The following is a 25977-nucleotide window of genomic DNA, read 5'->3' on the forward strand; positions in this document are numbered from 1 at the left end:
TGAATTGCCGGCCGGCTTTTTTAAAGAGACAGTGCATGAAAACACTATTATTTTTTTTAATAAATCCTTTACACTAAATGACAAGTACAGTAAGCAACACTGTCACTGTACTTCATATATATGTGACTGACATGTTTCTATCTATCTAATCTATGTGTGATTCTTTATTCTTTGTATTCTAAATTGTCGGGTACTGAATTGCCGGCCGGCTTTTTTAAAGAGATGGTGCATGAAAACACTATTATTTTTTAAAATAAATCCTTTACACTAAATGACAAGTACAGTAACCAACACTATCACTGTACTTATTATATATGTGATTGGCATGTTTATATCTATCTATGTGTGAAGCTCTATTCTTTCTGTTATAAATTGTCGGGTACAGATGATGAATTGCCGGCCGGCTTTTTTAAAGAGATGGTGCACGAAAACACTATTATTTTTTTAAATAAATCCTTTACACTAAATGACAAGTACAGTAAACAACACTGTCACTGTGCTTCTTATATGTGTGACTGACATGTTTCTATCTATCTAATCTATGTGTGATGCTCTATTCCTTCTTGTCTAAATTGTCGGGTACCGGTGTATGCCGCTGCTGAATTGCCGGCCGGCTTTTTTAAAGAGAGCGTCTTCTGAGCAGTTTGTCAGCTTTTGGACACCTTTGAAGGTGTTTTCTATGTGTTTCTATGTGTTTTTGTTTGTCTGCCATTGGTTTTAACGGTGTTCGACGGTGTTCTAAGGTGTTCGACGAACAGTTCGACGAACAGCTCCTCGAACATCCCGGTGTTCGACGAACCGAACCGAACCCGAACACTACGGGGGTGGCTCAACACTAGTGAAGAGTCACTCTCATCTCATCAGTCCATAAGACCTTTGAAAAATCTGTCTCTAGGTTGTAGGGATTTGCTTGCTTTCAGGCAGCTGGTAGTGTCCACACAGGTACAAAGTCTCATTATCTATCATCTATCTATCTATCTATCTATCATCTATCTATATATTATCTATCTAACATCTTTCTATGATTTATCTATATCTTTATATAAGATTGCTTTATTAGTTTTGTAAACTAGGCTTAAATTATATAGAGAATTACAGTATGTAAAAAATTACAGTATGTTAAAAACGCATTGCATATAGATTGCATATGCATGGCATACGGATGTCATACTGATGGCGATATGATTTAAATCTGGTAAAAATTGCATACTAGTCTTGCACTTGCATTACACACGGATTGCCATACAAGAGCACTTGGCCAACTCTCCTGGATAATAATCGGAGCAATTTTTTAATACTATTGTGTGACTCCTGCCTAATTCTATAACTATTCCTTCTTGGTGTTGTGATTTCAATGTTTGGAAATATATTGTGAAGCACACTACCATTTTTGGTTTTTGGGACGTGTTTTTAGCATCTTTGCCATTATTTGTAAATACACAGTGCTCTAAAGTGTTTTGTTTTCTGATGATTTTAATATCACTTGAAAAGTGCCAAAAACAAGTTTGAAATGTTAAAACAAAACTCCATCAAAAATCCTTCTTTATAAAGAAGAAAAAGAAAAAAGTGTTTCAAAAGCGAAAAATGCTAATTGTATCTTCAGAGAGGAAGAGGACTTGAACACTAGTGCCACTTATTGGAAGTAGCAATCCTGTAAAGTCACTATCGACCCTTTAACAAGCCTTGTCACATGACTTAGGATAAAGGCAAAATAACATCTAAAAAAACACTTGGCTTTTTATTCTAAAGAATAAGGTGTAAAGGAAACCATATAAACAAATGTAGTTTTAGGCATTGCTGACATCTAGTGGTCGAACTGTCTAAACTGCAGAAGCATCTGGTTTTTACATCCACACAAGGAATAATTATCTGAAAAAGACCTGCTGTTCAACTGTGTCTTTTATGGAAAACATTTTTTCTTAATCTGATCATTTTTATTAAAGCATTTTTCTTTCTCTTTTTTTTTCCATTGCATATAAACTATAGCAATTACAGCACTGACAACTAGTGTTGAGCAAGCATGCTCGACACTTCTCGTTACTCACCCGAGCATCACGCTACTTGGGATGTTCGGCAAGCACCAACCATTTCTGGGTTACTCGGGCGGGAGCTTGCGTCTCCGCCCTGCATGTTTGGCGCTCTTTACAGAGCCAATGAACATGCAGAGATTGCCAGTCAGTCACTGTAATGCCGCAGCCATGTTGTTTGTAGGCATTACAGTGATTGGCTGGCCGCACAGCGTCACCTCGAGTATTTAAAACCGGGCGCCGCCATCTTAGACACAGTCGCTCCGGATCAGCCAGTGTAGGGTCAGTGCTGCTGAGTTAGGGAGAGATATATAGTGCGAAATAGGTAGTGTAGGGTCTCTAAAGCCTGCCAAATCAAACAAACAGTCCTTCTCAGGACTAATATCCATCCCAGATATCAGGCAGGCAGGCTGTATAGGAGACGCAGTGGTTATACCAGCAAATGCTGCATTACAGTCCTGTGTGCTCCTGTTGGTCAAATTGCTAGACCTAGCCCCCAGTCTCAGGGGCCAGGAAAAAAAAATTTTTTTTTCATCTAAAACCTGTATTTTTTTTTTTCCTCAGTCAGACTGTCCGAATATGAGTCTTATTAACCTTTTGGTATCTCTCCCCCCCCAAAAAAAAAAAAAATTGAGTGTGTCTGTGACTGTTTAGACACCAATATATCTGTTTAAAAGAGTCTGGTGTAGGCCAGAAAAATAGAACTGTCGTTTTGCAGTTCCACAGGTAAAATCTCTGTATTATCCTGTTTTTGGCATTTTTTTGCCGTAAAAAAACCCTGTAATATTGTCAGCCTGACTGGTCAGACACCAATATATCTGTTTAAAAGATTCTGGTATACGCCACATAACTATAACTGTGGTTTTGCAGTTCCATGGGTCAAACCTCTGTATTATCCTGCTTTTGGCATTTTTTGCTGTAAAAAAAGACTGTAATAGTGTCTCCCTGACAGGTCAGACACCAATATATCTGATTAAAAGAATCTGATGTAGGCCAGAAAAATAGAACTGTGGTTTTGCAATTCCACGGGTCAAATCTCTGTATTATCCTGTTTTTGGCAGTTTTTGCCGTAAAAAAAAAACTGTAATAGTGTCTCCCTGACTGGTCAGACACCAATATATCTGTTTAAAAGATTCTGGTGTACGCCACATAACTATAACTGTGGTTTCGCAGTTCCACAGGTCAAATCTCTGTATTATCCTGCTTTTGGCATTTTTTGCCGTAAAAAAAAACTGTAATAGTGTCTCCCTGACTGGTCAGACACCAATATATCTGTTTAAAAGAGTCTGGTGTACGCCACATAACTATAACTGTGGTTTTGCAGTTCCACGGTTCAATTCTCTGTATTATCCTGTTTTTGGCATTTTTTGCCATAAAAAAAACAGTAATAGTGTCTCACTGACTGTTCAGACACCAATATATCTGTTTAAAAGAGTCTGGTGTAGGCCAGAAAAATAGAACTGTGGTTTTGAAGTTCCACGGGTCAAATCTCTGTATTATCCTGCATTTAGCACTTTTTGCTGTAAAAAAAAGCTGTGATAGTGTCTCCCTGACTTTTCAGACACAAATATATCTGTTGGAAAGATTCTGGTGTACGCCACATAACTATAACTGTGGTTTTGCAGTTCCACGGGTCAAATCTCTGTATTATCCAGTTTTGGGTCTTTTTTACTAGTGTTGAGCCACCCCCGTAGTGTTCGAGTTCGGTTCGGTTCGTCGAACACCCGTGTGTTCGCCGAACTGTTCGTCGAACACCTTCGAACACCGTTAAAACCAATGGCAGGCAAACAAAAACACATAGAAACACATAGAAAACACCTTCAAAGGTGTCCAAAAGCTGACAAACTGCTCAGAAGACACAACTAACACATGGAAAAGTGACAAGTACATATAGTCATGAGAAAAGAAAAGAGGTGGAGGAGTAAAAGAAGGGGGAGACACAGATATAGGCATGTCATGCCCTTCTAAAATCCAAAAGTGAGAAGCCGACACGTTCAGTCCGCTCCTGCCCGTGCCACCTCCGTGTCGCCGGGTTTGTGCCAGAGCCGCGGTGAACCCTGACGGCCAGCCCCCCTCTCCCAATACTGGTGCCTGTCCGCTGGTGGGTCGAGCGAGCCCCCCTGTGGTGGAGGCAGCTCTAAGTTTTTTAATTTAAATTGTCTCTCTAATTTGAATGAATACACTTTAAATCCATTTACAAGGATCTATTGGAGGGCAAGTCTCATGCCAGCAGCCGCGTAATTCCAGCTCCAGTAGCGTCCACTAAAGCTGCTGCAGTTAAAAAGCTTTTATAAGGATCGAGCTCGGCTGTCCACCGCAAGGCATCCTACTGCCAGTCCCAGCCCCTATGCCTTGGGGTGCCTCCTGATGCTCTTCACTGAGTATCCCGTGGTCCCAAAGCATTTCCTTTGAAAAAATTAAGTGTCCAAACTACAGGTGGTGTAGCTTGCTTAACAGCCGGGATAATCCGCGGACTAGCAGACACTGCTACTAGGCACAAAGTATTTCCTGGGCTAGATGCAGTTAAAAATTTGTAAGTAGATACTCTCGTTGGATGCTGAGAAAGCATTCCATAGAGTCTCCTGGCACGCCATATATGATTCTCTTAAAAAGCTTGGGGTAGGGGTCTAGGGGACCCTTTTATAGCCAAAATCACGGCCCTGTATCACAATACGTCACCTAGGCTGAAGATAAATGGAACTGTAGCACCCTGAGGGCTCGGTTGCTACAGACGTATTGCACCTCACCCAGAGGTGTGATATCTCACTCTCAGGTAAGGATGGAGTGTGGATCAGGACCCGACACCTGCATGCATTACACCACATTGCCGTGGGGCAGGGCGACCAATATGCCCCTGAGATGGGCACGACAGTCCCTGTCCCTGGCTGGAGTGGGGGGAGGGAACACTGAGGAAGGGGAACCCTGTAGTGCAGGAGCAGGGAGGAAGCAGTTCCTGGGTGCATTGAGAAGGGAGTATAAAAGGTGGGCACCATCTTAGTTCAGTGCAGAGAAGTCTGAGCAGAAGTGGCAGGGAGCAGGGGCTCTGCATGAGCTCTGCTCCGGAGGCGGGCCTAGTAACAGAGGCCCAGGCCTGCAAGAGGGAGAAGGAAGGAAGAGGAGCGGAGAAGGCTCCAGGAACGAGGAATGAAGGGATCCCAGGGGTGCGGACGGGCGAGTCGCCACCGCACGCCCGAATCTACCTGCGTGGAGGGGTCAGGCCAAAGGGGGAGACCGGTCCCCGAACTAGTGGAGGCAGGAAACGACCCTCAGCTAAAAACCGGAGGCTCTGACATTTTATGTGGCACAGCCCCTCGCTACACCCGCTAGGAAGGCACCACATAGGGTCAGGGAAACTGGCGCCAAGTTTACCAAGAGGAGGCCCGAGGCAGCCGGACAGAAGTGTTGGTAAGAAAGGCCAGACAAAGGACACACAAAGGGGGTCCTGTGAAGCGCTCCAAAGTTATCTGGGAGTTGTCTGAGCCCCTCACCTGGTGAGCACAGTACGACGTGGGCAGCCGTTACCTGCAGACGTGGTCTGGATAATAAGAACTGTGAGTAAAGGCCCTGAACTGCATCACTGACTCCGTGTCGTTACTGCTGCTGCCCTGCACCATCACCCCCATCCTCCGCATACACTGCCCTGAGGCTATACTCCTCCCGTGGGGAGTTATGCTACGCTCTGCTGCACCCACAACACCAGCCTCAGCGGTCTGCCCTGTAGCGGCGGTTCACTCTGACCGCAATCCACGGGTGGCGTAGTCGGACATTTAAACATCAAAACCACATAAATAGTTCCGCCACTGGTTTGACCACCCTGAGCCACGGAACCGGGTCGCCGCCACGAAGACTACAACCACCAGCATCCACCAAAAAGGGTCCGGCTCTGGGTGTCCCAAGGCCCAGGGGGTGCGTCAGAACATTTTCATCACCTTTCACAATCACCAATGGGACAAGGCAGGGATGTCCTCTGTCCCCTCTCTTATACATCCTAGTGACGGAGCACCTGCTCTCATCAATTCGCCATAACCCCAATATTAGGTGGATTGAGGTGGGAGGCACCGAGTACAAGTGCTCTCTATTTGCTGATGATGTCCTAGTATATATCACTCAATCACATATATCCATCCATGCTGTTATGGCTGAAATAGATCACTTTGTTACATGGTCAAATTTTAAAATCAATGCAGCGAAGTCTGAGGCCCTCGATGTCTCCCTCCCCAAATCCATATAGGATTCCATCCAGTCCAACTTTCCCTTTGCCTGGCCCTCACAGGGTATCAAATACTTAGGAATTTCTATTCATAGAGACCTCTCCCATCTATGTTATCTTAATTTTGGGCCCTTTATTGAACAACTCCATACAGACCACGGTTGGCAAGTTAGAACTGTAAGATTCACTACGTGAACCACTGGTGTTTTGTGGAAAAGCACATGTACACTGCGTTCCAAATTATTATGCAAAAAGTGTTTAGGAGTGATAAGGGAAGAATTTGTTTGTTTGTCAGTTAAACTCATTGATGGTGATGTGTGTCAGGGCTCTTTATATCACTGTAAGCAATTGCAGACACCTGTGCTAATTAGTTTGGCAGCTGTGTCCAATGAAAGGCAAGACTACTTAAGAAGGCTGTCTCACATTATTAAGCAGCCTACATTTTCTGCCAAAATGGGAAAGAAAAAGGATGTGTCGGCTGCTGAGAAGCAACAAATTGTGGAGTGTTTAGGTCAAGGCATGACTACAATCAACATTGTGCGATGATCAGGATGAAGTGTCTTGGCAATCAAGAAGTATGTAGCTGATTCACAGTACACACGTGTGCGTGCTGATAAGGGCAAATTGAGGACTCTTTCCTACAGGCAATTACATCAGGTTGAAAGAGCAGCGGCAAAAAAGCCTTGTCATAGCAGCAGACAAGTTTTTGAAGCTGCTTGTGCCTCCAACGTCCCCCGAACAACAAGATGCAGGGTCCTTCAGAGGTTTGCAGCTGTGCATACGCTATCCTGTCGACCTCCTCTATCCACTTCACACAAGCAGAAACGGCTCCAGTGGGCCAAACATTACATGAAGACTGATTTCAAAACTGTTTTGTTCACGGATGAGTGCCGTGCAGCGCTCGATGGTCCAAATGGATGGAGTGGAGGATGGCTGGTTGATGGACACCCCACGCAAACACGGCTACAGCGCCAACAAGGAGGAGGTGGAGTAATGTTTTGGGCTGGAATCATGGGGAGAGAGATTGTCGGCCCCTTTAGGATCCCTGAAGGCGCTAAAGATGAACTCCATAATGTATGTGGATTTTCTCAAACAGCACTTCCTGCCATGGTTCAAGAAGAAGAACCATGGATTTCACAGCAAGATCATTTTTCTGCATGATAATGCACCATCTCATGCTGCACATAAAACATCTGCATCTCTGGCTGATATGGGCATAAAAGGGGACAAACTTATGGTGTGACCCCCATGCTCCCCTGACCTCTACCCCATTCAGAACCTTTGGAGCATCATTAAAAGGAGTGTCTATGATGGCGGGAGGCAGTTCACATCTAAGCAACAGCTCTGGGAGGGTATTCTGTCCTCATGCAAAACAATTGAAGCAGAAACCATCCAAAACCTGACAAATTCAATGGACGAGAGAGTTCAGAAGCTCCTTTCGAACAAGGGGTCCTATGTGAAAATGTAACATCACCTAGAATAAAGTTTTGAGTTGAAAACTGTTTGATTTCAGTTTCTAACAACCTGCTAATGCTTAAAATTTCAAAAATGACCATTTTTTTGATCTTTATTAAAATGAAAAGGTTGATCGAAAAGTTTGGGGGATCTAAGAGTGTGGCAACCCAGTAGTCATGATTACTTCGAATTCTGACAATATGAGGGTCATGCTGCAGGTAGTGCATCAAGAAGGCACTTATGTGTCTTGCGCATCTCGGAGCCCCAAAATTATTTTCCGGGCTAGATGCAGCTAAAAATTATTATTAATTTTAAATCTGGTGAAGCTTTAGTATAGATGGCCTAATAGGATCAGTGCTGCACACTGCTACAAAGCCCAAATTATTTTATAGTCAAGATACAGATAAACATGATTAGTAATTTTAAATCTGGTGGAGGTTATTATAGATGGCCTAATAGAATCAGTGCTGCACACTGCTACAAAGCCCAAATTATTTTCCAGCCAAGATACAGATAAACATGATTAGTAATTTGAAAGCTTAAAACGGTTGGTAGGGTGATTTTAACCAATCATCAAGCTTTTACTCTCCCCAGGATGACACAGGGGTAGAAAAGTCGTTTCGGATCCATGATTTGTTCATCTTTATGAACGTGAGTCTGTCTACATTATCAGTGGAGAGCCGCGTGCGCTTATCTGTCAGCACACCACCAGCAGCGCTGAACACACGTTCAGACAGAACGCTGGCTGCGGGGCATGACAAGATCTCCAAGGCGTAAGTGGCTAGCTCCGGCCATTTATCCAGATTGGAAGCCCAAAAAGAGCAAGGGTCCAGTGACACAGTCGTGGCTTCAATGTTTACTTGGAGATACTCCTGTACCATCGTCTCTAGGCGTTGACTATGTGTCAGACTTCTTGTCTCCTGTGGCCTTGCAAAGGATGGGCTAAAAAAGTGGTGAAATGATTCCGCAAAATTGATGTTACCAGAAGATACTGTGGTTCTGTTACGGTTTGAGTGCTGAACACTTGACGGTCCCACGGTTGGCAAGTTGGAACTGTGAGATTCACTACGTGCACCACTGGTATTTTGTGGAAAAGCACATGTAAGATTCTGCAACAGTCTCTGCTGATACTCCTGCATGCGTGCATCCCTTTCTATGGCAGGAATAATTTCTGCAAATTTACTTTTGTACCGGGGATCTAACAGTGTGGCAACCCAGTAGTCAGGATTATTTCTAATTCTCACAATTCGAGGGTCATGTTGCAGGTAGTGCAGCAAGAAGGCACTCATGTGTGTTGCGCATCCAGGAGCACCAAGTCCCTGTTGTGTTGGTGGCGAGGTAACAATCATGCTTCCTTCCTCTGTCCTCTCCCCCCAACCTCGCTCAACAGAAATGTGATCAAGGTCTCCCTCATCTGATGAGTCTTCCATCAGTTCGTCCTCCACTTCTTCCTGGGCTCCTGCACCTTCCTCACTAGTTTGGCTGCTACCATGCGCCCTGGTAAAACCATCTCCCCCACCCTCACATGCCTGCCGCCTTGGTGCTGCCGACCGTCTGGACCTTGCAGATGTTAGCCCTTCCGCATACAACTCCTCCTCCTCTACTTCCTCCACCTCCTCTTGTGCCACCACCTGACTCCGAATTCTGTTTAACATGTGCTCCAGCATGTAAATCACCGGAATAGTCATGCTGATAATGGCATCGTCAGCACTAAATATCTTCGTCGCCATTTCAAAACTGTGCAGAAGGGTGCATAGGTCCCTGATCTGAGACCACTCCTCCAGCGTGATTTGCCCCACCTCTGAATCTCGTTGGCCCAGGCTATACGTCAGAACGTATTGCACCAGGGCTTGTCGGTGCTGCCACAGTCGCTGCAACATGTGCAGAGTTGAATTCCACCGGGTAGACACATCGCATTTTAGCCGGTGAAGTGGCAGGCCCAACGACTTCTGTAGAGATGTAAGTCGCTGAGCTGTGGGATGCGAACGGCGGGAGTGAGCACACAGCGACCGTGCCCTCTGCAGAAGGCCATCTAGTCTGGGATAGTGGGCTAAAAATTGCTGGACAACCAGGTTCAACACGTGAGCCACACAAGGCACGTGTGTGACATTGCCCTGGCGAAGGGCCGCACCCACGTTTGCAGCATTGTCGCACACGGCCTTCCCTGGTTTCAGGTCCAGTGGAGACAACCATTCATGAAATTGGTTCTCCAGAGCTGACCACAACTCCTCAGCTGTGTGACTCACATTTCCCAGACATTTCAATGTAAAAACTGCCTGATGATGTTGAGCCCTACTGCCAGCATAGTAAGGAGGTGTGCAGGATCCCTTCTGCGCAGTTAGAAAGCTTGTGGCATGACCAGACAGGCTTTGGGTGCAGGTGGAGGACCGAGAGGAGGTTGAGGAGGCAGAAGCAGTGGAGGAACTTTGACATAAAGAGGATTGACGCACAACTCGTGGGGACGGCAAGACTTGGACAGCAGCCCCTTGTCCTGCTGTCACCATAGTTACCCAGTGCCCAGTCAGCGACATGTAACGGCCCTGTCCATGCCTACTCGTCCAAGTGTCTGTGGTGAAATGCACCCTGTCACACACAGAGTTTCTCAAAGAAGCGGTGATGTTGTGTGCGACATGCTGGTGGAGCGCAGGCACACCTTTCTTTGAGAAGTAGTGCCGACTGGGCATCTGGTACTGGGGCACTGCGACGGACATAAGGTCTCGAAAATCCTCTGTGTCCACCAAGCGGAAAGGCAGTATTTCTGTAGCCAAGAGCTTGCAGATGGTGAAATTCAACCTCTTAGCTTTCTCATGGCTAGGAGGAAATGGTCTTTTACTTGTCCACATGTGAGGGACCGAGGGCTGGATATTGTGCTTAGACGGGGTTGATAAGGGTGTCCCCGGCAAACTGCCGGTCTGTGAGGAAGATGCAGGCGGACATGTTAGGTTGCCTTGATCCAAAGGTGGTGCTATCGATGTCGGACAGCGCTCAACACCAGCTGGTGTTACCACCTCCAAAGAAAATGATGACCTGCCAATCACGCTGGCTGTTGCGGGTAAAAAGGTGGCAGGTCTGCGCCCCAAAACAGGTGTGACTGCTGTCCCCCCAGTCACAGAGGATGAAGAGGCCGCGGATGCACAAGATATGGCAGACGGTGGTTGGCCCGGCCGGCTAGGCCGCATTGCAGCACACTGAGCTTCCCACTGCAACTTATGCTTCATGTCCATGTGCCGGTTCATGCATGAAGTACTCAAACTATGTATTTTTTGGCCTCTACTTAGCTTTTGCTGACAAATGTTACAGATAACACGAGTTGGGTCATCTTTATCGATCTGAAAAAATGCCCAGGCTATGCAAGGCTTAGCACCCATGCGACCTGAAGAGCCACCACGACTTGTGGTGAGAGGCAGAGTTGTGTTTGAGGATGCAGTTGTTCACGTGCTTCCAGTACTACGTCTCTGTCCAGGAAGGCGCAACCTGACCTCGTCGTCACTAGCATCTTCCTCCACCTCCTCTGCTGACCTCATCTCTTGGCTGACTGTGGGTTGACAGTAAGTGGGATCTCCAACCTCATCATCATCACCCTGTGTGTTATCACACCCGTCGTCCTCAGAGCCAACCTGTTCCTGCCCTGACAAAAAACTAAAGTTGTCGCTCCAATCAGGTATTTGAGTCTTATCATCGTCTTCCTCATTGTCTCCACCAACAGGAGTTACAGTTTGGGAATGAGGGTCTACATTATGGTCAGAACCTTCTGCGTCTGGTCCTGGATCCGACTCATAAAGATTCTGGGCATCAGTGCAGATCATTTCCTCGTCTGGATTCACAGAAGCGCCGGAGTCGACCTCTGATTCCCAGGCTATAGTATGAGTAAACAGCTCTGCAGACTCAACCATCTGTTCTACCTCATACTCAGACGGGCAGCTGGAGATTTGGGAGCTGTGAGGAAGCAAGTGCGATTGGGGTGACACCTTTGAGGACTGGAGTATTTGTGATGTTGAAGTTGATGTGGAGGAGAGCCCACTTAAAGGAGCACTTGATATCCGTTGAAGCACCTGCTGTTTTTGTGCCTCATCTGGAATTTGTAGCGATTGGCGTGGCCGTAAGAAAGGGATCTTATCACATTGTCCGCAAAAAGAAGTAGACATTTTAGTTTGGCTGGAAGATGGTCTTTCTTCTGCAGATGTTACTGTTGCTTTAACACCTACCCCACGGACACAACCTTTTTTCCCCTTCCCAACACGCCTATTCCCCTTTCCACCAGCAACAGGCCTTTTTCCACTCATTTTGGTGGTTAACTAATTCACAACTCTGGAGTTGTTTGCACAAAAAAAACAATGGATGGGAACCGAGCAGAGCTGAGTGGCCAAACTGTGGTATTAGGCCAAAACTATTGGCTGGGTTAGATGCAGAAAATAATTATATTCAATTTGCAACCTGATGGAGGTCTGTATAGATGGACTAATACAACAAGTCCCACACACAGCTAGAAGCCCAATATTTTTTCAGAGGTAGATGCAGAAAAAAATATATTCAGTTTGCAACCTGATGGAGGTCTGTATAGATGGATTAATAGAACAAGTCCCACACACAGCTAGAAGCCCAATATTTTTTTAGAGGTATATGCAGAAAAAAATTGTATTCAGTTTGCAACCATATGGAGGTCAGTATAGATGGACTAATAGAACAAGTCCCACACACAGCTAGAAGGCCAAATATTTTTTCAGAGGTTGATGCAGAAAAAAATTATATGCAGTTTGCAACCTTATGGAGGTCAGTATAGATGGACTAATAGAACAAGTCCCACACACAGCTAGAAGGCCAAATATTTTTTCAGAGGTAGATGCAGAAAAAAATTATATTCAGTTTGCAACCTTATGGAGGTCAGTATAGATGGACTAATAGAACAAGTCCCACACACAGCTAGAAGGCCAAATATTTTTTCAGAGGTAGATGCAGAAAAAAATTATATTCAGTTTGCAACCTTATGGAGGTCAGTATAGATGGACTAATAGAACAAGTCCCACACACAGCTAGAAGGCCAAATATTTTGTCAGAGGTAGATGCAGAAAAAAATTATATTCAGTTTGCAACCTTATGGAGGTCAGTATAGATGGACTAATACAACAAGTCCCACACACAGCTAGAAGCCCAATATTTTTTCAGAGGTAGATGCAGAAAAAAATATATTCAGTTTGCAACCTGATGGAGGTCTGTATAGATGGATTAATAGAACAAGTCCCACACACAGCTAGAAGCCCAATATTTTTTCAGAGGTAGATGCAGAAAAAAATATATTCAGTTTGCAACCTGATGGAGGTCTGTATAGATGGATTAATAGAACAAGTCCCAAACACAGCTAGAAGCCCAATATTTTTTCAGAGGTAGATGAAGAAAAAAATATATGCAGTTTGCAACCTGATGGAGGTCAGTATAGATGGACTAGTACAACAAGTCCCACACACAGCTAGAAGCCCAATATTTTTTCAGAGCTAGATGCAGAAAAAAATTATATTCAATTTGCAACCTGATGGAGGTCAGTATAGATGGACTAATAGAACAAGTCCCACACACAGCTAGAAGGCCAAATATTTTTTCAGAGGTAGATGCAGAAAAAAATTATATTCAGTTTGCAACCTTATGGAGGTCAGTATAGATGGAATAATAGAACAAGTCCCACACACAGCTAGAAGGCCAAATATTTTTTCAGAGGTAGATGCAGAAAAAAATATATTCAGTTTGCAACCTGATGGAGGTCTGTATAGATGGATTAATAGAACAAGTCCCACACGCAGCTAGAAGCCCAATATTTTTTCAGAGGTAGATGAAGAAAAAAATATATGCAGTTTGCAACCTGATGTAGGTCAGTATAGATGGACTAGTACAACAAGTCCCACACACAGCTAGAAGCAGAATATTTTTTCAGAGCTAGATGCATAAAAAAATTATATTCAATTTGCAACCTGATGGAGGTCAGTATAGATGGACTAATAGAACAAGTCCCACACACAGCTAGAAGGCCAAATATTTTTTCAGAGGTAGATGCAGAAAAAAATTATATTCAGTTTGCAACCTTATGGAGGTCAGTATAGATGGACTAATAGAACAAGTCCCACACACAGCTAGAAGGCCAAATATTTTTTCAGAGGTAGATGCAGAAAAAAATTATATTCAGTTTGCAACCTTATGGAGGTCAGTATAGATGGACTAATAGAACAAGTCCCACACACAGCTAGAAGGCCAAATATTTTTTCAGAGGTAGATGCAGAAAAAAATGATATTCAGTTTGCAACCTTATGGAGGTCAGTATAGATGGACTAATAGAACAAGTCCCACACACAGCTAGAAGCCCAATATTTTTTCAGAGGTAGATGCAGAAAAAAATATATTCAGTTTGCAACCTGATGGAGGTCTGTATAGAGGGATTAATAGAACAAGTCCCAAACACAGCTAGAAGCCCAATATTTTTTCAGAGGTAGATGAAGAAAAAAATATATGCAGTTTGCAACCTGATGGAGGTCAGTATAGATGGACTAGTACAACAAGTCCCGCACACAGCTAGAAGCCCAATATTTTTTCAGAGCTAGATGCAGAAAAAAATTATATTCAATTTGCAATCTGATGGAGGTCAGTAAAAATGGACTAATAGAATAAGTCCCACACACAGCTAGAAGGTCAAATATTTTTTCAGAGGTAGATGCAGAAAAAAATTATATTCAGTTTGCAACCTTATGGAGGTCAGTATAGATGGACTAATAGGACAAGTCCCACACACAGCTAGAAGGCCAAATATTTTTTCAGAGGTAGATGCAGAAAAAAATTATATTCAGTTTGCAACCTTATGGAGGTCAGTATAGATGGACTAATAGAACAAGTCCCACACACAGCTAGAAGGCCAAATATTTTTTCAGAGGTAGATGCAGAAAAAAATATATTCAGTTTGCAACCTGATGGAGGTCTGTATAGATGGATTAATAGAACAAGTCCCAAACACAGCTAGAAGCCCAATATTTTTTCAGAGGTAGATGAAGAAAAAAATATATGCAGTTTGCAACCTGATGGAGGTCAGTATAGATGGACTAGTACAACAAGTCCCACACACAGCTAGAAGCCCAATATTTTTTCAGAGCTAGATGCAGAAAAAAATTATATTCAATTTGCAACCTGATGGAGGTCAGTATAGATGGACTAATAGAACAAGTCCCACACACAGCTAGAAGGCCAAATATTTTTTCAGAGGTAGATGCAGAAAAAAATTATATTCAGTTTGCAACCTTATGGAGGTCAGTATAGATGGACTAATAGGACAAGTCCCACACACAGCTAGAAAGCCAAATATTTTTTCAGAGGTAGATGCAGAAAAAAATTATATTCAGTTTGCAACCTTATGGAGGTCAGTATAGATGGACTAATAGAACAAGTCCCACACACAGCTAGAAGGCCAAATATTTTTTCAGAGGTAGATGCAGAAAAAAATTATATTCAGTTTGCAACCTTATGGAGGTCAGTATAGATGGACTAATAGAACAAGTCCCACACACAGCTAGAAGGCCAAATATTTTTTCAGAGGTAGATGCAGAAAAAAATATATTCAGTTTGCAACCTGATGGAGGTCTGTATAGATGGATTAATAGAACAAGTCCCACACACAGCTAGAAGCCCAATATTTTTTCAGAGGTAGATGAAGAAAAAAATATATGCAGTTTGCAACCTGATGGAGGTCAGTATAGATGGACTAGTACAACAAGTCCCACACACAGCTAGAAGCCCAATATTTTTTCAGAGCTAGATGCATAAAAAAATTATATTCAATTTGCAACCTGATGGAGGTCAGTATAGATGGACTAATAGAACAAGTCCCACACACAGCTAGAAGGCCAAATATTTTTTCAGAGGTAGATGCAGAAAAAAATATATTCAGTTTGCAACCTGATGGAGGTCTGTATAGATGGATTAATAGAACAAGTCCCAAACACAGCTAGAAGCCCAATATTTTTTCAGAGGTAGATGAAGAAAAAAATATATGCAGTTTGCAACCTGATGGAGGTCAGTATAGATGGACTAGTACAACAAGTCCCACACACAGCTAGAAGCCCAATATTTTTTCAGAGCTAGATGCAGAAAAAAATTATATTCAATTTGCAACCTGATGGAGGTCAGTATAGATGGACTAATAGAACAAGTCCCACACACAGCTAGAAGGCCAAATATTTTTTCAGAGGTAGATGCAGAAAAAAATTATATTCAGTTTGCAACCTTATGGAGGTCAGTATAGATGGACTAATAGGACAAGTCCCACACACAGCTAGAAGGCCAAATATTTTTTCAGAGGTAGATGCAGAAAAAAATTATATTCAGTTTGCAACCTTATGGAGGTCAGTATAGATGGACTAATAGAACAAGTCCCACACACAGCTAGAAGGCCAAATATTTTTTCAGAGGTAGATGCAGAAAAAAATTATATTCAGTTTGCAACCTTATGGAGGTCAGTATAGATGGACTAATAGAACAAGTCCCACACACAGCTAGAAGGCCAAATATTTTTTCAGAGGTAGATGCAGAAAAAAATATATTCAGTTTGCAACCTGATGGAGGTCTGTATAGATGGATTAATAGAACAAGTCCCAAACACAGCTAGAAGCCCAATATTTTTTCAGAGGTAGATGAAGAAAAAAATATATGCAGTTTGCAACCTGATGGAGGTCAGTATAGATGGACTAGTACAACAAGTCCCACACACAGCTAGAAGCCCAATATTTTTTCAGAGCTAGATGCAGAAAAAAATTATATTCAATTTGCAACCTGATGGAGGTCAGTATAGATGGACTAATAGAACAAGTCCCACACACAGCTAGAAGGCCAAATATTTTTTCAGAGGTAGATGCAGAAAAAAATTATATTCAGTTTGCAACCTTATGGAGGTCAGTATAGATGGACTAATAGGACAAGTCCCACACACAGCTAGAAGGCCAAATATTTTTTCAGAGGTAGATGCAGAAAAAAATTATATTCAGTTTGCAACCTTATGGAGGTCAGTATAGATGGACTAATAGAACAAGTCCCACACACAGCTAGAAGGCCAAATATTTTTTCAGAGGTAGATGCAGAAAAAAATTATATTCAGTTTGCAACCTTATGGAGGTCAGTATAGATGGACTAATAGAACAAGTCCCACACACAGCTAGAAGGCCAAATATTTTTTCAGAGGTAGATGCAGAAAAAAATATATTCAGTTTGCAACCTGATGGAGGTCTGTATAGATGGATTAATAGAACAAGTCCCACACACAGCTAGAAGCCCAATATTTTTTCAGAGGTAGATGAAGAAAAAAATATATGCAGTTTGCAACCTGATGGAGGTCAGTATAGATGGACTAGTACAACAAGTCCCACACACAGCTAGAAGCAGAATATTTTTTCAGAGCTAGATGCATAAAAAAATTATATTCAATTTGCAACCTGATGGAGGTCAGTATAGATGGACTAATAGAACAAGTCCCACACACAGCTAGAAGGCCAAATATTTTTTCAGAGGTAGATGCAGAAAAAAATTATATTCAGTTTGCAACCTTATGGAGGTCAGTATAGATGGACTAATAGAACAAGTCCCACACACAGCTAGAAGGCCAAATATTTTTTCAGAGGTAGATGCAGAAAAAAATGATATTCAGTTTGCAACCTTATGGAGGTCAGTATAGATGGACTAATAGAACAAGTCCCACACACAGCTAGAAGCCCAATATTTTTTCAGAGGTAGATGCAGAAAAAAATATATTCAGTTTGCAACCTGATGGAGGTCTGTATAGATGGATTAATAGAACAAGTCCCAAACACAGCTAGAAGCCCAATATTTTTTCAGAGGTAGATGAAGAAAAAAATATATGCAGTTTGCAACCTGATGGAGGTCAGTATAGATGGACTAGTACAACAAGTCCCACACACAGCTAGAAGCCCAATATTTTTTCAGAGCTAGATGCAGAAAAAAATTATATTCAATTTGCAACCTGATGGAGGTCAGTATAAATGGACTAATAGAACAAGTCCCACACACAGCTAGAAGGTCAAATATTTTTTCAGAGGTAGATGCAGAAAAAAATTATATTCAGTTTGCAACCTTATGGAGGTCAGTATAGATGGACTAATAGGACAAGTCCCACACACAGCTAGAAGGCCAAATATTTTTTCAGAGGTAGATGCAGAAAAAAATTATATTCAGTTTGCAACCTTATGGAGGTCAGTATAGATGGACTAATAGAACAAGTCCCACACACAGCTAGAAGGCCAAATATTTTTTCAGAGGTAGATGCAGAAAAAAATATATTCAGTTTGCAACCTGATGGAGGTCTGTATAGATGGAGTAATAGAACAAGTCCCAAACACAGCTAGAAGCCCAATATTTTTTCAGAGGTAGATGAAGAAAAAAATATATGCAGTTTGCAACCTGATGGAGGTCAGTATAGATGGACTAGTACAACAAGTCCCACACACAGCTAGAAGCCCAATATTTTTTCAGAGCTAGATGCAGAAAAAAATTATATTCAATTTGCAACCTGATGGAGGTCAGTATAGATGGACTAATAGAACAAGTCCCACACACAGGTAGAAGGCCAAATATTTTTTCAGAGGTAGATGCAGAAAAAAATTATATTCAGTTTGCAACCTTATGGAGGTCAGTATAGATGGACTAATAGGACAAGTCCCACACACAGCTAGAAAGTCAAATATTTTTTCAGAGGTAGATGCAGAAAAAAATTATATTCAGTTTGCAACCTTATGGAGGTCAGTATAGATGGACTAATAGAACAAGTCCCACACACAGCTAGAAGGCCAAATATTTTTTCAGAGGTAGATGCAGAAAAAAATATATTCAGTTTGCAACCTGATGGAGGTCTGTATAGATGGATTAATAGAACAAGTCCCACACACAGCTAGAAGCCCAATATTTTTTCAGAGGTAGATGAAGAAAAAAATATATGCAGTTTGCAACCTGATGGAGGTCAGTATAGATGGACTAGTACAACAAGTCCCACACACAGCTAGAAGCCCAATATTTTTTCAGAGCTAGATGCATAAAAAAATTATATTCAATTTGCAACCTGATGGAGGTCAGTATAGATGGACTAATAGAACAAGTCCCACACACAGCTAGAAGGCCAAATATTTTTTCAGAGGTAGATGCAGAAAAAAATTATATTCACTTTGCAACCTTATGGAGGTCAGTATAGATGGACTAATAGAACAAGTCCCACACACAGCTAGAAGGCCAAATATTTTTTCAGAGGTAGATGCAGAAAAAAATTATATTCAGTTTGCAACCTTATGGAGGTCAGTATAGATGGACTAATAGAACAAGTCCCACACACAGCTAGAAGGCCAAATATTTTTTCAGAGGTAGATGCAGAAAAAAATTATATTCAGTTTGCAACCTTATGGAGGTCAGTATAGATGGACTAATAGAACAAGTCCCAAACACAGCTAGAAGGCCAAATATTTTGTCAGAGGTAGATGCAGAAAAAAATTATATTCAGTTTGCAACCTTATGGAGGTCAGTATAGATGGACTAATACAACAAGTCCCACACACAGCTAGAAGCCCAATATTTTTTCAGAGGTAGATGCAGAAAAAAATATATTCAGTTTGCAACCTGATGGAGGTCAGTATAGATGGATTAATAGAACAAGTCCCACACACAGCTAGAAGCCCAATATTTTTTCAGAGGTAGATGCAGAAAAAAATATATTCAGTTTGCAACCTGATGGAGGTCTGTATAGATGGATTAATAGAACAAGTCCCAAACACAGCTAGAAGCCCAATATTTTTTCAGAGGTAGATGAAGAAAAAAATATATGCAGTTTGCAACCTGATGGAGGTCAGTATAGATGGACTAGTACAACAAGTCCCACACACAGCTAGAAGCCCAATATTTTTTCAGAGCTAGATGCAGAAAAAAATTATATTCAATTTGCAACCTGATGGAGGTCAGTATAAATGGACTAATAGAACAAGTCCCACACACAGCTAGAAGGTCAAATATTTTTTCAGAGGTAGATGCAGAAAAAAATTATATTCAGTTTGCAACCTTATGGAGGTCAGTATAGATGGACTAATAGGACAAGTCCCACACACAGCTAGAAGGCCAAATATTTTTTCAGAGGTAGATGCAGAAAAAAATTATATTCAGTTTGCAACCTTATGGAGGTCAGTATAGATGGACTAATAGAACAAGTCCCACACACAGCTAGAAGTCCAAATATTTTTTCAGAGGTAGATGCAGAAAAAAATTTATTCAGTTTGCAACCTGATGGAGGTCTGTATAGATGGATAAATAGAACAAGTCCCACACACAGCTAGAAGCCCAATATTTTTTCAGAGGTAGATGAAGAAAAAAATATATGCAGTTTGCAACCTGATGGAGGTCAGTATAGATGGACGAGTACAACAAGTCCCACACACAGCTAGAAGCCCAATATTTTTTCAGAGCTAGATGCATAAAAAAATTATATTCAATTTGCAACCTGATGGAGGTCAGTATAGATGGTCTAATAGAACAAGTCCCACACACAGCTAGAAGGCCAAATATTTTTTCAGAGGTAGATGCAGAAAAAAATTATATTCAGTTTGCAACCTTATGGAGGTCAGTATAGATGGACTAATAGAACAAGTCCCACACACAGCTAGAAGGCCAAATATTTTTTCAGAGGTAGATGCAGAAAAAAATTATATTCAGTTTGCAACCTTATGGAGGTCAGTATAGATGGACTAATAGAACAAGTCCCACACACAGCTAGAAGGCCAAATATTTTTTCAGAGGTAGATGCAGAAAAAAATTATATTCAGTTTGCAACCTTATGGAGGTCAGTATAGATGGACTAATAGAACAAGTCCCACACACAGCTAGAAGGCCAAATATTTTGTCAGAGGTAGATGCAGAAAAAAATTATATTCAGTTTGCAACCTTATGGAGGTCAGTATAGATGGACTAATACAACAAGTCCCACACACAGCTAGAAGCCCAATATTTTTTCAGAGGTAAATGCAGAAAAAAATATATTCAGTTTGCAACCTGATGGAGGTCTGTATAGATGGTTTAATAGAACAAGTCCCACACACAGCTAGAAGCCCAATATTTTTTCAGAGGTAGATGCAGAAAAAAATATATTCAGTTTGCAACCTGATGGAGGTCTGTATAGATGGATTAATAGAACAAGTCGAAAAACACAGCTAGAAGCCCAATATTTTTTCAGAGGTAGATGAAGAAAAAAATATATGCAGTTTGCAACCTGATGGAGGTCAGTATAGATGGACTAGTACAACAAGTCCCACACACAGCTAGAAGCCCAATATTTTTTCAGAGCTAGATGCAGAAAAAAATTATATTCAATTTGCAACCTGATGGAGGTCAGTATAGATGGACTAATAGAACAAGTCCCACACACAGCTAGAAGGTCAAATATTTTTTCAGAGGTAGATGCAGAAAAAAATTATATTCAGTTTGCAACCTTATGGAGGTCAGTATAGATGGACTAATAGGACAAGTCCCACACACAGCTAGAAGGCCAAATATTTTTTCAGAGGTAGATGCAGAAAAAAATTATATTCAGTTTGCAACCTTATGGAGGTCAGTATAGATGGACTAATAGAACAAGTCCCACACACAGCTAGAAGTCCAAATATTTTTTCAGAGGTAGATGCAGAAAAAAATATATTCAGTTTGCAACCTGATGGAGGTCTGTATAGATGGATAAATAGAACAAGTCCCACACACAGCTAGAAGCCCAATATTTTTTCAGAGGTAGATGAAGAAAAAAATATATGCAGTTTGCAACCTGATGGAGGTCAGTATAGATGGACGAGTACAACAAGTCCCACACACAGCTAGAAGCCCAATATTTTTTCAGAGCTAGATGCATAAAAAAATTATATTCAATTTGCAACCTGATGGAGGTCAGTATAGATGGTCTAATAGAACAAGTCCCACACACAGCTAGAAGGCCAAATATTTTTTCAGAGGTAGATGCAGAAAAAAATTATATTCAGTTTGCAACCTTATGGAGGTCAGTATAGATGGACTAATAGAACAAGTCCCACACACAGCTAGAAGGCCAAATATTTTTTCATAGGTAGATGCAGAAAAAAATTATATTCAGTTTGCAACCTTATGGAGGTCAGTATAGATGGACTAATAGAACAAGTCCCACACACAGCTAGAAGGCCAAATATTTTTTCAGAGGTAGATGCAGAAAAAAATTATATTCAGTTTGCAACCTTATGGAGGTCAGTATAGATGGACTAATAGAACAAGTCCCACACACAGCTAGAAGGCCAAATATTTTGTCAGAGGTAGATGCAGAAAAAAATTATATTCAGTTTGCAACCTTATGGAGGTCAGTATAGATGGACTAATACAACAAGTCCCACACACAGCTAGAAGCCCAATATTTTTTCAGAGGTAAATGCAGAAAAAAATATATTCAGTTTGCAACCTGATGGAGGTCTGTATAGATGGTTTAATAGAACAAGTCCCACACACAGCTAGAAGCCCAATATTTTTTCAGAGGTAGATGCAGAAAAAAATATATTCAGTTTGCAACCTGATGGAGGTCTGTATAGATGGATTAATAGAACAAGTCCCACACACAGCTAGAAGCCCAATATTTTTTCAGAGGTAGATGAAGAAAAAAATATATGCAGTTTGCAACCTGATGGAGGTCAGTATAGATGGACTAGTACAACAAGTCCCACACACAGCTAGAAGCCCAATATTTTTTCAGAGCTAGATGCATAAAAAAATTATATTCAATTTGCAACCTGATGGAGGTCAGTATAGATGGACTAATAGAACAAGTCCCACACACAGCTAGAAGGCCAAATATTTTTTCAGAGGTAGATGCAGAAAAAAATTATATTCAGTTTGCAACCTTATGGAGGTCAGTATAGATGGACTAATAGAACAAGTCCCACACACAGCTAGAAGGCCAAATATTTTTTCAGAGGTAGATGCAGAAAAAAATTATATTCAGTTTGCAACCTTATGGAGGTCAGTATAGATGGACTAATAGAACAAGTCCCACACACAGATAGAAGGCCAAATATTTTTTCAGAGGTAGATGCAGAAAAAAATTATATTCAGTTTGCAACCTTATGGAGGTCAGTATAGATGGACTAATAGAACAAGTCCCAAACACAGCTAGAAGGCCAAATATTTTGTCAGAGGTAGATGCAGAAAAAAATTATATTCAGTTGCAACCTGATGGAGGTCAGTATAGATGGACTAATACAACAAGTCCCACACACAGCTAGAAGCCCAATATTTTTTCAGAGGTAGATGCAGAAAAAAATATATTCAGTTTGCAACCTGATGGAGGTCTGTATAGATGGATTAATAGAACAAGTCCCACACACAGCTAGAAGCCCAATATTTTTTCAGAGGTAGATGCAGAAAAAAATATATTCAGTTTGCAACCTGATGGAGGTCTGTATAGATGGATTAATAGAACAAGTCCCAAACACAGCTAGAAGCCCAATATTTTTTCAGAGGTAGATGAAGAAAAAAATATATGCAGTTTGCAACCTGATGGAGGTCAGTATAGATGGACTAGTACAACAAGTCCCACACACAGCTAGAAGCCCAATATTTTTTCAGAGCTAGATGCAGAAAAAAATTATATTCAATTTGCAACCTGAAGAGGTCAGTATAAATGGACTAATAGAACAAGTCCCACACACAGCTAGAAGGTCAAATATTTTTTCAGAGGTAGATGCAGAAAAAAATTATATTCAGTTTGCAACCTTATGGAGGTCAGTATAGATGGACTAATAGGACAAGTCCCACACACAGTTAGAAGGCCAAATATTTTTTCAGAGGTAGATGCAGAAAAAAATTATATTCAGTTTGCAACCTTATGGAGGTCAGTATAGATGGACTAATAGAACAAGTCCCACACACAGCTAGAAGTCCAAATATTTTTTCAGAGGTAGATGCAGAAAAAAATATATTCAGTTTGCAACCTGATGGAGGTCTGTATAGATGGATAAATAGAACAAGTCCCACACACAGCTAGAAGCCCAATATTTTTTCAGAGGTAGATGAAGAAAAAAATATATGCAGTTTGCAACCTGATGGAGGTCAGTATAGATGGACGAGTACAACAAGTCCCACACACAGCTAGAAGCCCAATATTTTTTCAGAGCTAGATGCATAAAAAAATTATATTCAATTTGCAACCTGATGGAGGTCAGTATAGATGGTCTAATAGAACAAGTCCCACACACAGCTAGAAGGCCAAATATTTTTTCAGAGGTAGATGCAGAAAAAAATTATATTCAGTTTGCAACCTTATGGAGGTCAGTATAGATGGACTAATAGAACAAGTCCCACACACAGCTAGAAGGAGAAATATTTTGTCAGAGGTAGATGCAGAAAAAAATTATATTCAGTTTGCAACCTTATGGAGGTCAGTATAGATGGACTAATACAACAAGTCCCACACACAGCTAGAAGCCCAATATTTTTTCAGAGGTAAATGCAGAAAAAAATATATTCAGTTTGCAACCTGATGGAGGTCTGTATAGATGGTTTAATAGAACAAGTCCCACACACAGCTAGAAGCCCAATATTTTTTCAGAGGTAGATGCAGAAAAAAATATATTCAGTTTGCAACCTGATGGAGGTCTGTATAGATGGATTAATAGAACAAGTCCCAAACACAGCTAGAAGCCCAATATTTTTTCAGAGGTAGATGAAGAAAAAAATATATGCAGTTTGCAACCTGATGGAGGTCAGTATAGATGGACTAGTACAACAAGTCCCACACACAGCTAGAATCCCAATATTTTTTCAGAGCTAGATGCAGAAAAAAATTATATTCAATTTGCAACCTGATGGAGGTCAGTATAGATGGACTAATAGAACAAGTCCCACACACAGCTAGAAGGTCAAATATTTTTTCAGAGGTAGATGCAGAAAAAAATATATTCAGTTTGCAACCTGATGGAGGTCTGTATAGATGGATTAATAGAACAAGTCCCACACACAGCTAGAAGCCCAATATTTTTTCAGAGGTAGATGCAGAAAAAAATATATTCAGTTTGCAACCTGATGGAGGTCTGTATAGATGGATTAATAGAACAAGTCCCAAACACAGCTAGAAGCCCAATATTTTTTCAGAGGTAGATGAAGAAAAAAATATATGCAGTTTGCAACCTGATGGAGGTCAGTATAGATGGACTAGTACAACAAGTCCCACACACAGCTAGAAGCCCAATATTTTTTCAGAGCTAGATGCAGAAAAAAATTATATTCAATTTGCAACCTGATGGAGGTCAGTATAAATGGACTAATAGAACAAGTCCCACACACAGCTAGAAGGTCAAATATTTTTTCAGAGGTAGATGCAGAAAAAAATTATATTCAGTTTGCAACCTTATGGAGGTCAGTATAGATGGACTAATAGGACAAGTCCCACACACAGTTAGAAGGCCAAATATTTTTTCAGAGGTAGATGCAGAAAAAAATTATATTCAGTTTGCAACCTTATGGAGGTCAGTATAGATGGACTAATAGAACAAGTCCCACACACAGCTAGAAGTCCAAATATTTTTTCAGAGGTAGATGCAGAAAAAAATATATTCAGTTTGCAACCTGATGGAGGTCTGTATAGATGGATAAATAGAACAAGTCCCACACACAGCTAGAAGCCCAATATTTTTTCAGAGGTAGATGAAGAAAAAAATATATGCAGTTTGCAACCTGATGGAGGTCAGTATAGATGGACGAGTACAACAAGTCCCACACACAGCTAGAAGCCCAATATTTTTTCAGAGCTAGATGCATAAAAAAATTATATTCAATTTGCAACCTGATGGAGGTCAGTATAGATGGTCTAATAGAACAAGTCCCACACACAGCTAGAAGGCCAAATATTTTTTCAGAGGTAGATGCAGAAAAAAATTATATTCAGTTTGCAACCTTATGGAGGTCAGTATAGATGGACTAATAGAACAAGTCCCACACACAGCTAGAAGGAGAAATATTTTGTCAGAGGTAGATGCAGAAAAAAATTATATTCAGTTTGCAACCTTATGGAGGTCAGTATAGATGGACTAATACAACAAGTCCCACACACAGCTAGAAGCCCAATATTTTTTCAGAGGTAAATGCAGAAAAAAAAATATTCAGTTTGCAACCTGATGGAGGTCTGTATAGATGGTTTAATAGAACAAGTCCCACACACAGCTAGAAGCCCAATATTTTTTCAGAGGTAGATGCAGAAAAAAATATATTCAGTTT

The sequence above is a fragment of the Phyllobates terribilis genome, unplaced genomic scaffold (genome assembly GCF_046119375.1).
Source record: "Phyllobates terribilis strain yellow unplaced genomic scaffold, ASM4611937v1 Scaffold_8__6_contigs__length_399053987, whole genome shotgun sequence".
Lineage (NCBI taxonomy): Eukaryota > Metazoa > Chordata > Amphibia > Anura > Dendrobatidae > Phyllobates > Phyllobates terribilis.